This window comes from Sapajus apella, unplaced genomic scaffold (genome assembly GCF_009761245.1).
Source record: "Sapajus apella isolate SASKATOON/1434 unplaced genomic scaffold, GSC_monkey_1.0 scaffold155, whole genome shotgun sequence".
In the NCBI taxonomy this organism is placed as follows: Eukaryota; Metazoa; Chordata; class Mammalia; order Primates; family Cebidae; genus Sapajus; species Sapajus apella.
Genome location: NW_022437095.1, coordinates 1,906,368 through 1,920,404, shown reverse-complemented (window position 1 = coordinate 1,920,404; position 14,037 = coordinate 1,906,368). Strand labels below are relative to the sequence as shown.

The 14,037-nt window shown below is 38.8% G+C and overlaps 1 non-coding gene across 1 annotated transcript; it reads right to left on the bottom strand.

Annotated features, from left to right (window-relative positions):
• Positions 1–3,741: 3,741 nt before the first annotated feature.
• Positions 3,742–3,843, bottom strand: LOC116541755. Its single transcript, XR_004264932.1, has one exon. It is a non-coding gene; the product is annotated as a U6 spliceosomal RNA (small nuclear RNA).
• Between the last annotated feature and the right edge of the window lie 10,194 nt (positions 3,844–14,037).

Sequence of the window (14,037 nt, the reverse complement as noted above, 5' to 3'; positions counted from 1 at the left end):
GCGGGAGACAGCTCAGTGACCATGTATCGAGGTGCTGGGTCACACTGGCCATGCACCGGCTCCCAAGAGTACGGGGCAGGGGCGCCTTGGGTGAAACGGGGGTGCAGATAATAAAGCCCACACCACAGGCCCGCATGACAGTTTTCAGTGTTGACCCTGAGAAGCCTCCCGGCATGTGAAATGTGTTATCACCATTTGAAGGAATCCTCCTGGGAGGAGGGGGCAGAGTGCCAGACCTCATAGGACATCAGCAGCTTTGCTGAGATGGGGGCACAGAACGCCACCGCCTCATAGGAGGTGAACAGCTTTGCAGAGAAGGCCCACAGGTGCTCGCACCCCCCCGACTAACCTAGTGAGCCTAACGCCGCAGAAGTCAGACTAACTGGGTTAGGGTCGCAGGGAAGCCCTGGGAGATGACCTAGCTGCTTTCTGAATCTTAAACGTTCTGCCAACCTCGAATCCAGAAATAAAACTATTACATGCTTTCTTCTAAAAGATTTAATAAAATCTTTTTCTCACATTGCCTTTAATCAATCTTCCTTCTTTCCTCCCTCCTCCTTCCTTCCCTCCTCCCTTTCTCCCCCCTCCTCCCCCCCCCCCCTCCTTCCTCCCCCCTCCCCTGCTTCCCTCCTCCCTCTCTCCCTTCCTCCCTCCTTTTCCTTCTTTTCTTCCCTTCTTCCTCCCGACTTCTTTCACCCTCCCTCTCTGTTCTCCATCTCTGTCCTTCCTCTGCCTCTGCTACGTCTTTCCCCCTTTCTCTCTCTTTCTCTTTCCACTTTTTCATGAGGGGACCAGCATGCCAGGGCTCTGTTTGTAGGACGGCCCGTTACTTCTCACCTGCTCTGTAATGCCACCCTCCACTTACGCGTGGTCGGGCCTGCTCTTCTTCATTCCCCTGCAGGATTAGGCATCATTTATTAATTCTTTTTTTTTCCTAAGTAATTGATGTTAGTGTTTGGAATTTAAATAATTTTACATATTGATGGCATAGCCAGACCTATGGTTGATAACTCTTACTGATGATACTGATTTTTTCTGTAAATGCTGTTGGGGGTACTTTTATCTTTTGCTATTCATACGACTCTTGTTTCTGTTTTGCCTTGCTGTTCTTACTACTGGATAATATTCTGTAAATATCATTCATAATCAGTATTTCTGTGCACTATTCTATTGTTTCGGGTTTCTTATGCTACATGTAACTGTAAAATATAAAGATTTTTTGTTTGACAGATACTGTTTACAGTTTATTAAACTAAGGAAAGACTCTATTTCTACTTAGCTAATTGTTGTTTTTAATAAATTGGAGTTAAGCTTTACCAAATAATTTTTCTTTCATTTTATTAATCCTTTTGGTGAACCATAACACACATATAGAGAGACACTCAAAAGCAGAATTCAGAGGCTGGGCGCTGCAAGAGTGGGGAGATGCTGTGAAAGTTCACAACATTTTATTTAGAAGAAATAAGTTCAAGGAATCTGTTGTACATCATGGTGACTACGTGAATGGAGACCAGAGTCATAACTAATAATATATTGTACACTTGCAAGTGTCTGAGAAAGTTGATTTTAGCTGTTGTCACTATGAAAAAAATGATGAATACGTTAGGCGATACATACATTAAATAGTTGAATTTAGCCATCCACCATATTAACACACCTCAAAATGTCATGCTGCACACCATAAATATGTAAGTCTCATCTGTCAATTAAAAAATAAGTAAAGGGCCAGTCACGGTGGCTCATGCCTGTAATCCCAGCACTTTGGGAGGTCAAGGCAAGCAGATGGCTTGAGTCTAGGAGTTTGATACCAGTCTGGCAACATGATGAAACCCCATCTCTACTAAAACGTACACAAATTAGCTGTGTGGTGGTGCACGCCTGTAGCTCCAGAGACTTGGGACACTAAGGTGGGAGAATCACCTGAGCCTGGGAGGTCCCAAGGCTGAGGGTGTCGAGGCAGCAGTGAGCCGAGTTTGCGCCACTGTACTCCAGCCTGGGTGACAGCCAGCTCCTTCCTAAAAAATAAATAATTAGATAGACAGATAGATGATAGATAGATAGATAAACAGATAAACAGAATAAAACCCAATGCATTATCACAAATAAACACAGCACCACCCAAGTCACGAAGCCCAACATGCCACCACTCCCCTCTAGAAGTGCTTCAAGGGCTTACTCTCCATCTCTTCTGTCCTGACTTTTATGAAAATTCCTGACTTACTTTTCCTTGTAATATTACACTCTCACGTGTTCCTTAAAACTGGGGTGCAATTTTTTTTCTATTTTTCTTTTATAAAGGCAGAGTTCTAGCTGTTTTATATTTTATTTAGAATCACGTATTTTGTTGCATGGGTGATATTTTATTCGTTGTGATTTCTGTATTGCACTGAATGAATATATTTTTATATATTTATATATATTTATCTGTAACACTGCTGATGTAATTTTTCTAGTTTATGACTTCAGTGAAAAATACTGTCTTAAGCATTCTTATACATATATTTTCAGGCACACGTGAACATATTTCTGTTGGGAAATATATTTGAAAATAGTATTTCTGAGTTATAGAACGTAAATTTATTCACATTTGGTATTATGCAAATTTATTTTCAGAAGTGTTGTAAAGGTTTCATATTCCGTATTTTCTGAATGTAAACATATTGGTAGTTACATATTTTGTAAATACCTTTTTTTTAGATGGAATTTTGCTCTTGTTGCCCAGACTGGAGTGCAATGGCTGACCCCTGCTCACTACAACTTCAGCCTCCCAGGCTTAAGGGATTCGTCTGCATCACCCTCCTCAGTAGCTGGGGTTACAGGTGCCCACCAGCACGCCTGGCTAATTTTTGGTATTTTTAGTAGAGATGGGGTTTCATCATGTTGTTCAGGCTGGTCTCGAACTCCTGACTTCAGGTGAACTGCCCGCCTCTGCCTCCCAAAGTGCTGGGATTACAGGTATGAGCCACCATGCCCAGCCTATAAATACATGTTATTCCCTGTGGCGTGCCTTTTTATTCTACCCATTTGTCCTTTGATAAGTAAAAGTTCTTAATTCTAGTGTTGTTAAATTTATCAGCATTTTCACTTAAAGTTAATGCTTTTTAAGTCTGATTCTAGTTGATTTTTCTTATCAAAAGTTTATAAAAATATTTTAGAATCTAAAAGATGTATTTCCGATCTTATTTACATCTATAATACTTCTTGTATTTGTATGATGTGAAATAGGAAGCTATGTTTTAGGAATTTAAGTATATCTATGTGTGTGCGTGTGTGCATGTATGTGTGTGTGTGTGTTTGTGTATGTGTGTGTGTGTGTAAAACATAAATAATGCAGACAAATATATTTTTTAATGTGACTGTAAAATTTACCAAGTTCTGCTTATGGAAAAGGCCATACTTTTTGCATCGGCTGCAGCGACAGTTTTGTTTTAAATCTACTTTTTTTAAAAATGGGTATGATTCTGGGATTTTCATTCTGTTTATTGTAGTATTTCTCTATCATTGTGGAAAAACCATTTTATCTTTTCTTTTTTTATCATAAACCAGGGGAGGGATGCTTCCCCTACTTTATCATTGCTTTATTTCTTGACTGCTATCTTTTATAAAGGATCGTATTCAAACTCTTTGGAAGTCATTCCTTCAGCTACAAAATATTCAGCTTCCTTGAAGACAGGAAAACATTTTTTATATTTTTCAGATAGTGATAAAAAGAGCCCTTTATTCGTCTGTTCATGATGACTAAAAAATATGGAACGCTATATGAATTTACGTGTCGTCCTCACGTAGGGGCCATGCTAATCTTCTCTGTATCGAAACACCACATTATATTAATTGCTACAACTTTATAAAAATTTTGTTATCCAGTAAAGAGAGTTCTTGTACAATTTGCTTCTTCAGAATTTGTCTATTTTTGACCTTTGTATCTTCATTGAAATTTTAGAGTGTTCTTATCAAGTTGTACAGGGTAATCTACTGATATTTGTGTTAGAGTTGTAAGTAATCCATTTGGGGATGATAATATTTTTATATTTTCATTTCTTTAGTTTTCAAATGGAGGCAATACTTGTCTCATATAATAAGATGAGCAGCGCTCTTTATTTTAATTTCCAAAAGGGTTTTATAAATCTGGAATTACTGAATATTTTGTAAACTATGTTGAATTATGGTCTGAAGGAATTTCTTCACTGAAATGTTAAATTCCACAATGAATTTTAGACCTTTCAGATTTTCTATTTCTCGACCAGCTTTGTGGATGTTCCATTTTTCTGGGTATTTGAAGATTTCATTTAAATTTAAAATAATTAGCATAGAGATAATCAAGATTATCTTCCTATTTTGATGTTTTTTCCAGTTTACCTTTATCTTTATAGTAAATTTTGAAATAAGAGCTTATAAGTTCTCCAAAATTATTATTTTTCAAGTTTTTGTTTTCTATTCTGGGTACCTCAATTTTCCATATGAATTTTAGAATCATTTTGTTACTTACTGCAAAAACAAAGGTGGCTTTTTGATAGAAATTGTGTTGAATCTGTAGATCAACTTAGAGTATATTGTCATCTAAACAATATAGAGATTCCAATCAATGAGCATAGAATAGATTTCATTGAGTTCAGTCCTTAATTTATTTCGATGATGCTTTGTAGCCTTCAGCGTACATATATTCATTTCTTTGGTGCTATTTTAAATAAAGTTACAATTGACTTTTTATACTGATCTTGTAGTCTGCAATTCTGCTGGTTGTTTTTATTAACTTTAAGAGTTTTTTTTTGTGGATTCATTGAGATGTTTTATAAATTAGATTGTCCTCTGCAAATAGACATTGATTTACTTCATTACTTTCAATCTGTATGCTTTACTTGAATGCTTGTCCTGGCTAGAAATCAAGTACAATTGTAGCATAAGCTGTAGTGTAAGTTGTAAGACAAGGCATTCCTGTCTTATCATTGACCAGCGAGAGGAAGCTTTCAGTCTCTCATGACCAGGAATAACATTAGATATGGGTACTTTGAGATACCCTTTGTCAGTTTGAGGGGCTCCATTCTATTCTTAGTTGTTGAGTATTTTAATCATAAATGAGTGTTGGATTTTAACAGATACTTTTTTTGTGTGTCTATTGATATGATCATGTACTTTTGGGTTCTTGTTTCCTTGATAAAATATATTACTTTAATTGATTTTCTAACAGGAAACCACCCATGCAGTTTTGGGGAAAATCTCACTTGGTCATTTTCTTAGTCTGTTTTCTGATGCTATAACAGAATACCATAGACTGGATAATTTATAGAAAATAGAGATTTATTTGGCTTGTAGAGGCTGTGAAGTCCAACAGCATGGTGCCAGCGTCTGCCCAGGCGTCTGGTGAGGGCATTCTTGTGACATCATTACATGGTGGAAGGTGGAAAGGCAAAAGCAAGACATGAGGCAGAGAGAACAAGAGGGGGCTACTTTTGTTACAAGCCCACTCTCACAATCGCTAACCCAAGCCTGTGATAACGGCATTAAATCATTCATGAGGATTTGGCTCCCATGATCAAATCAGGATTAAGTTTTTAACACATAAATTTTAGGGAAACCTAAAAGCTGAAACCATGGCAGTCATCCTATATAGTCCTTTAGATATGCTGCCAAATTCTATTTACCAGTGTTTTGTTGAGATTATTTTTGTGTCTCTTCATAAGGCTCCTTTCCCTTAAATTTCTCCTTATTATTTTCCATAAAAATAATATGTATTTTATCTTTTGTACCTCATCAATAGTCTTATAATTATTACTTTATCTAATTGTTTTCAAATCAAATAAGAGAGATAATGTCATTAACAAAAAATACATTTATATTGTCTTTTATACTTAACTATGCAATTCCTTTCATCAATGCCCTTTGTTTCTTCGTGCAGTTTTGAGTTACTGTCTAGGGTCATTTATTTCTGCCTAAAGAGCTGCCTTTACTATTACTTGCAAGACGAATAAAATGACAAATTATTTCCATTTTGTTTTGTTTTTGTTTTTGCTTTTATCCTGCAATGTGTTTTCTCCTCCATTTGTGAAGACAGTTGTGCGCACAGAGAATTATTGGTTAATGGCCTCTTCCTGTCCTTTCAGTACATCATCCTATTGAGTTCCGGGCACCATAGCTTCTGAAGATAAATAAACTGTAATCTCACTGAGGCTTCCTTGTATGCAATGAGTTGCTTGTCTCTTGCTGTTTTAAACACATTTTCTCTGTCTTTGGCTTTTGACATGTTTTTATGGTGTGCCTGAGTGCATTTCTTTATGACTCTGCCTCAGCCCTCACTTCATGATCGTGCAGAGCCTGAAGGTTCAGCGGAAGTGAGTGCATATGCCCTTCTTGGTCCTGTCCTGAGCATCTGCACAGCCCTGGCCACGTGCAGAGACCCACGCTTGCACTTGGCCTTTTGGATGCCCAGGGGACAATGCAGCTTCTGAAAACTCCCAGGGATACCATCTACCCCAGATTTTACTTTCAAGGTTTTTCCTCAGTTTGTTTTTCTTTCAAGTGTTCTCCCAGTCTCAGGCAGCTATGTTATTGAACTATAACTTCTGTCTGTTTATGTGTGTTTTTTTGTTTTCGTTTTTGTTTTTGTTTTTTGAGACAGAGTCTTGCTCTGTCACCAGTCTGGAGTGCAGTGAGTGATCTCGGCTCACTGCAACCTCTGCCTTCTGGGTTCAAGTGATTCTCCTGCTTCACCCACCCAAGTAGCTGGGATGAGAGGCACGTGCTACCATGCCCAGCTAATTTTTGTATTTTTAGTAGAGACCAGGTTTCACCGTATTGGCCAGGATGGTCTTGATCTCTTGACCTCATGATCCGCCTGCCTCAGCCTCCCACATGCTGACAAACACCGTCTAAGAAAAGGCTGCTCACCCTGGGCAATGTCTGCACCAGGAGTACGGAAGACAAGCTTTACAATGTGACTTTCTACAGAAGGCCCAGACAGGTCAGATGATGACAGTCACCTGAGACCAGGACTTTGAAAAAGACCGAGTCCCATTCTAAGGCTTTGAGTGGCTGCTTTGCTGCTGGTTGTGATCACAGCATTTGATTTTCAAGGTTGTCATGGAGCTGGGAGAGGCTGATGTGAACAGAGCAAGTAAAAATATCACAAACTCACTCTTTTACCTGGAGTTAGCTGGTTTTCTTCAATATAAGTGCTTCCATATGAGTACAAGCCTTTGGTTATTTTCTGGAGTTTTAAAAAAGTTTATTTTGGTAATTTTGGGAAATGTTTTCATTGATTTTATGAAAGGAAGAGTTTTGGAGGTCTTCGCTCCACTTTTCCTAATGATCTCTAATCTAACTTTAAATCAAACACCAAAGTCTAAATCTTGACTATGGCGTATTTTTTGATTTGCATCTTCTGATGTGGTTTGCTTTTTATAGTTTCCAGTTCTCCATTTAGATTCTAGATTTTACCTTTTATCTCACTGAATATGTGATTAAAATTAAAGCAGGTATTTTCCAATACTAATCAAGAGTCACTTTACACCTACAGCAGAAGGCTGCACAGAGTGTCATATCATTTACATGCGATCAAAGGTGCGAGAACCAAACAGTATAATGTGTAAGGATCTGTTCTGTGATAACGCTAAAGAATACCAAAAAAAAAAGCAAAAAATCCAAGATAGCGCTATCTTCTCCAACTAGGAAAAGAGAACAGGATTTGAAAAGGAGCACATGGATAGCTGAGTGGTAACACAAATATTTTATTTCTTAATTTGTATGATGAGTTCATGAATACATCTTCCATCATTATGCTTCATAACTTACAAATAGTTTATATTACCATACATACTCATTCCATAGTATACATTTACAAACCAAATCCTGATGTATCAATAATAAAACTGTAACTATTACATTATTTATCTTTTACCATCTGAACATGAAAACTAATTAGAAAGAAATAACTTACCAAAAGTAGCATGATTTAGAGTATAAAAAGAAGATGAAAAGTGTTGACAACTGTATATTCATTAAAACATAAAGTCCTGGAACGTTAGTCTTGATATAAATGATCTGAAAGGTCAAGATGCTAAGAAATGCTCTCATTATAAAAAGAAAGTCTTCAGAGTGAACTAATCAAGGCTTCTCAGATGATGACAGGGATTGAAACCTTGACACAAATATGTTTTGACAGTAGTTAAAGGATTCAGAATAAGAGTCTATAATTTAATCAGCTAATTCCAGAAGAGGACCCACAACCAGAAACAGTTTCACATAGAGAGGTGCAGAGGTACAAAGAAGGCGGGCAGTAAAAATAAGGCAGATGAAACACTATCCAAGATACATGAGGTTGCTTTGGGGAAGAAAAGGCATCTGAAGTTAATGACAAAGTAGGATAGCTCTGAAGAGGTGTAGGTGATTCTCTGTGTGTGTATGTAGAATGTTTAATTTTACAATTCTGCAGCCCACTGTAGAAGCATCATAGCAGGAAAGTAAAATGGAATTTTATCACTTTACAGATGTGAAGCACAAAACTCAACATGCTCACCAAAGAACACTATTACCTCACCCAGTCATATTTCAAGTGGCAAAACTACGATTTCAGCATTCATGCTAACTGCTGTCACATTCAGGTTACAGCCAATATTTAGCAAAACAACTGAAGGACTGTAGCACAATCTGAGGTTTTCAATTCTAATGGGAAAACACAATATCATATTCTTCTAAATAAATATACATATTATACTTTGCTTATAACTTCTCAAACATACTTATCTTTATAGCATTTTAGCCTTCAGATTCCAAGGGAATGACAATAGATGCACTTACCAACGTATTAAAAGAAAATTATCACATACTATGCATGTAGAATTGGAAACTATAAAAAAACTATAAAAAGCAAACTATATCAGAAGATGCAAACACACATAATTTATACATATTTGTGTTAAAGTATGTGCATACACACAAAATTCCATTAATTAAATATCTATTGAGCACACCTAGCAGAGATATAATAATATTACATCTTAATTTAACCTTTGTGCATTGAATAATCAAGTTACTATTTTCATTAAGTAAAGACACTTTAGAGTTCAGAAAGTGGAAATAGATTTAATGTGTCTAATAGACCCTTCTTCCAAGCCCTTAGTACCATGGCAAAGGCATGTAAAATAAATATGCAAACCCACAAAGAGGTGGCCATCAGGGGAGCAGAAAGCCATTAAACAATATTGTATCTGGAAAGAAAACAGTTGAGTAGAAATTCATCTAGCAGATCCAGAGAGGCACCGCAAACTCATGGTGAGGAAAGCCGGAACAAAATCTGATTTAAATGTAGATCCTCAAGCCTGGGCACAATGGCTCACACCTGCAATCCAGGGACTTTGAGATGGCAAGGTGGGTGGACTGCTTGAGCCCAGGAGTTCAAGACCAGCCTGGGCAACATGCCGAGATCCAGTCTCTATAAAAAATACAGAGAAATAGCTGGGCGTGGTGAGACATGCCTTTGGTCCCAGCTACTTAGGAGGCTGAAATGGGAGGATGGCTTGAGCCTGAGAGGTCAAGGCTGCAGTGAGACATGATTGCACCACTGCACTCCAGCTGGGGTGACAGAGTGAGACCCCGTCTCAAAAATAAACAAACAAATACATAAATACGCAAATAAATGAATGCATATCCTCATAAGGCGCAGGGACCAGCAGCACCAGTGCCAGTGGAGTTAAAGATGAAACACAGGACTGCATGGGAGAGGGGGACTGTGAGGGTGAATTGTGTGTCAGCTTGGCTGGGCCACAGGATGCCCAGATATTTGGTCAAACGTTCATTATTCTGCAGGTGCCAGGGAGGGTGTTTTCAGATGAAGCTAACATTTAAGTTGGTGGACCGAGTAAAGCACGTTGGCCTCTCTGATGCAAGTGGGCCTCATCTAACCAGCTGAGTACCCAAATATGGATAAGGGCTGACCCCTCCCCAGGTAAGGGACAACTCTTTTTAACTGATGGCCTTTAAACTGGGACATCAACACTTTTCAGCCTTTGACTCAAACTGAAATACTGGATCATGTGTCTTGAACTTGCCAGCCTTTGGACCAGAAAAAAATCATCAGCTGTCCTGGTCCTCGGCCTTCAGACTCAGACTGGACCGAAGTCATTGGCTCTCCTGGGTCTCCGGGTGGCTGACTGCAGATGTCATGTTTATGAGAGCCAGTCCCCATCCCACACACACACACATGCACACACACGCACAGACGCACACACACACAGACGCACACACTCACACTCACACGCACACATACACACACGCGTGCGCACATACACACACACATGCATGCACACACACACACACACCCCCTATTGCTTCTGCTTCTCTGGAGAACCCTGACCAGGACAAGGACATGGACTCTTCCTGGGAAGCCGTTCAGCTCGATTCTTTTGCCCATCTCCCGGTATCCAGTGGCTGAGCCCATTCTGTTTCACTCCAACATGCTCGGGCTGGCTCTGTGAGAGGGAGGAACAGAGGTTCTCAGGAGAGGGAGAAACCACCGCCGCTGAGGGCACGGCTGCCATTTTGCAGATGAGAGGCGGACCAACCTCTGCAGACCAGATGCTGGCTGCTAGTGGTCTTTCCAGAGCTGGTCTCAGAGCACAGTTAGACGAATTCCTACTTTTCAGGCAAAGATGAAATGACACTTTTATGAAAAATCTCAACTGCCAAAGAGAAAAAATAAAGATATGACATTGTGTGCTCCACAGCAAAGGATCCATCTGCCAGGCCACCTCATGACCAAGCTTAGTGTTCATAAAACCCATCTCTGGCTCAAACTTCCAAATAGCAGCTCATTTCATCTTTTTTATTTACGAATAAAGAATTGTGGATGTCCTGATGCCGAGGAAAGTCTATGCTGGGAAATAGAAAGTTGATACAAATCAGAAAACCAGTAAACAGCTTAAAGGAAGCGAGAAACCACTCCAGGAGCCAGGCACGGTGGTGCGTGTCTGTGGTCCCAGCTACGTGGGAGGCTGAGGGAGGAGGATGGCATGAGCCTGGAGATCGAGGCTGCAGTGATCCATGACCGTGCCACTGCACTCCAGCCTGGGCAATGAGAAAGAGAGAGAGAGAGAGAGAGAGAGAGAGAGAGAGAGAGAGAGAGAATATCAAGCATATTATTATATGATTCTCAGAAAGACAAGAGAAGTTATTGTACACGTGAGGTAAGAATAGTGTGTGATTCATAAGGACATGCTTCCGAGAGTTACAGGGAAACTCAGTTAAAAACTTGGAAGGTATATTTAGGAAACTTTCCCAAAACACAAGAATACGGGGAGAAGGAACATGGACTCACCCTAAAGTTCTAACCACAGTAATAACAGGAGTCTCAGAAAGAAAAAAATTAAGAAAGAAGATTGGGAGGAGGGACTCAATTAAATAGTCCAAAAAGAAGAGGTTCTTACCTCAAGAAATAGGAATTAGAATACCTTTAGATTCCTCAATAACAACACTAGAGGTTAGAAGACATTGAAGGAGTGATTTCATAATACTGAAGAAAAATTATTTCTAACTTAGAATTCTACACTCAGACAAACTCCTAGTCAAATGAGAAGATACAATGAAAACACTACCATTATTAATGAACTAAAAATAAAAATCCCCATACATCTTGTACCAGAAGTTACCTGAGGATGTGCTTCACAGAAATAAAGGCATAAATCAAGGGGAAAATATTTATGTGAGGTACAGAGGAAGCAGAAGTTTCTCACAGGAAGGAAAGAAGAGGAAACCCTAGATGCTCATGCAGGGGATTGGAAAATGACTGTCATGGGCAGCACGCAGAGGGCGGCCAGTTCAGACTGAAGTGCGTTTGGGAATTGCTGGCCTTGAACAGTACAGAATCCTGTATCCTAACTGTGCTTTCTCCCAAGACAGCTGAGGTCACGATGACGACAAATAGGACCATGATTTCAGTCTCAGAAGTCTTCTGTTGGACTGTGACCATGAATTTCAGTGGTTACCATGACATTTAAGGTTATTTTTTAATCAACTCTGTGACAAAAACATTCTGATCTCTGTGGAATGAGAAGAAAACAAAGGAATGGTAAGATAAAGTCTCTTATACAGACACATATGTCTAAATATGCGTACAATATTTCTGCCTGGATAGGATAATCTGTTAGCATTAGTTGTATTACAAAGGAAAACTAGGTAGCTGAAGAAATATCTTATGAAAGAGATTTATATTTTCACAATTTCATCTTATTTATTTTGAATTTTTCACCATGTACATATTTTATTTGAATTTAATAAAAAAACAAAATTTCTCTAAAAACATTAATGGAAAATGAAAACATCATTTGACCCAGCAACTTGACTTCTATGCATTTGTCTTATATAGTTACACATATTTCAATGATCTACATAGAAATATATTATATATATATATATTTTATTATTATTATACTTTGAGTTCTGGGGTACCTGTGCAGATCTTGTATGATTGTTGCATAGGTATACACATGCCACAGTGGTTTGTTGCCCCCATCCCCCCATCACCTACATTAGATATTTCTCCCAATGTTATCCCTCCCCAATCTCCCCACCCCTCAACATCCCTTCCCTAGCCTCCCACCCCAGAACAGACCCCAGTGTGTGATGTTCCCCTCTGTGTGTCCATTCTCATTGTTCAACACCCACCTATGAGAACATGCAGTGTTTGGTTTTCTGCTCTGTATCAGTTTGTTGAGAATGATCATTTCCAGATTCATCCATGTCCCTGAAAAGGACATGAACTCATCCTTTTTTATGACTGCGTAGTATTCCATGGTGTATATGCACCACGTGAATTTTCATTGCAACATTGGGCTGGAAAAATATTGGAAATAAACCAAATGCATCCAATTGATGGATGGATAGCTAGATGACTGATATAAATAGGTAGGTAGGTAGGTAGGTAGATAGATAGATAGATAGATAGATGGATAGATAGATAGATAGATAGATAGATGGATGGATAGATAGATAGATAGATAGATGATAGATAGATAGATAGATGGATAGATAGATGCAGGCAGACAGACACAATATTCTTTAGCAGCAAAAGTGTGAAGAAAAAGGTTATCAACATAGAAATAATCTTTTCTTTTCTTTATTCCTTTTCTTTTTTTTTTTTTTTTTTTTTTTGAGAAAGAGTCTCACTTTGTCACCCGGGCTGGGAAAATCATATCTACAATTAAAAAAATTAAACTCCCAGATTCAAGTGATTCTCCTGCCTCAGCCTTTCTGTAGCTGGGATTACAGATGCCCTCTACCTCACCCGACCTCAGGTGACCCACCCACCTCAGCATGCCAAGTGCTGAAGTTATAGGCATGAGCCACTGCACCCAGCCAACACAGAACATTTTCTGATGTGCACTGTTAAATGAAGCAAAAGCAAAGTTAAAGTGTAATATGCTATCATTTGTGTAAAGATACAAGAAAAATACTGACTTTCCATGTTCTGTTACATGTGCATAAAATAAAAAGCATGTGGAAGAATGCGAGATAATTAAAAATATCAATTTTATCTGGAGAAGAGACTTTCTGGCAGGAGGGCATGTGTTCTCATGAGGATTTTCACTGCATATGTATTTGTGTCTTTTATACTTCGAACATGTGGGTATATAACTCATTCAAACACTAATGCTTCATTAGAAAAGGTCAAGGAAAATAGTATATGTGGGAAGCAAATCAGAAACCATATGACAATAGATGATTCAAGAAAGAAGAGATTATATAGAAAATTTTACAAGGGAGTTTTATAAAAGAAATTGTTGCAGGGCTATTTAAGACAATGTTGAAGGATAAATGCTGTTCTGGAGAAATATAGATGAAAATGAAAAAAAAAAAGAAAGAAAGGCCGGGGACTGTGGCTCAGGCCTGTAATCGCAGCATTCGGGGAGGGTGAGGTGGGTGGATCACAAGGTCAAGAGATCGAGACCATCCTGGCCAACGTGGTGAAACTCCCTGAAAGAAGGAAAGAAGAAAGGAAGAAAGGAAGAAGGAATGAAGGAAGGAAGGAAGGAAGAAAGAAGGAAGGAAGGA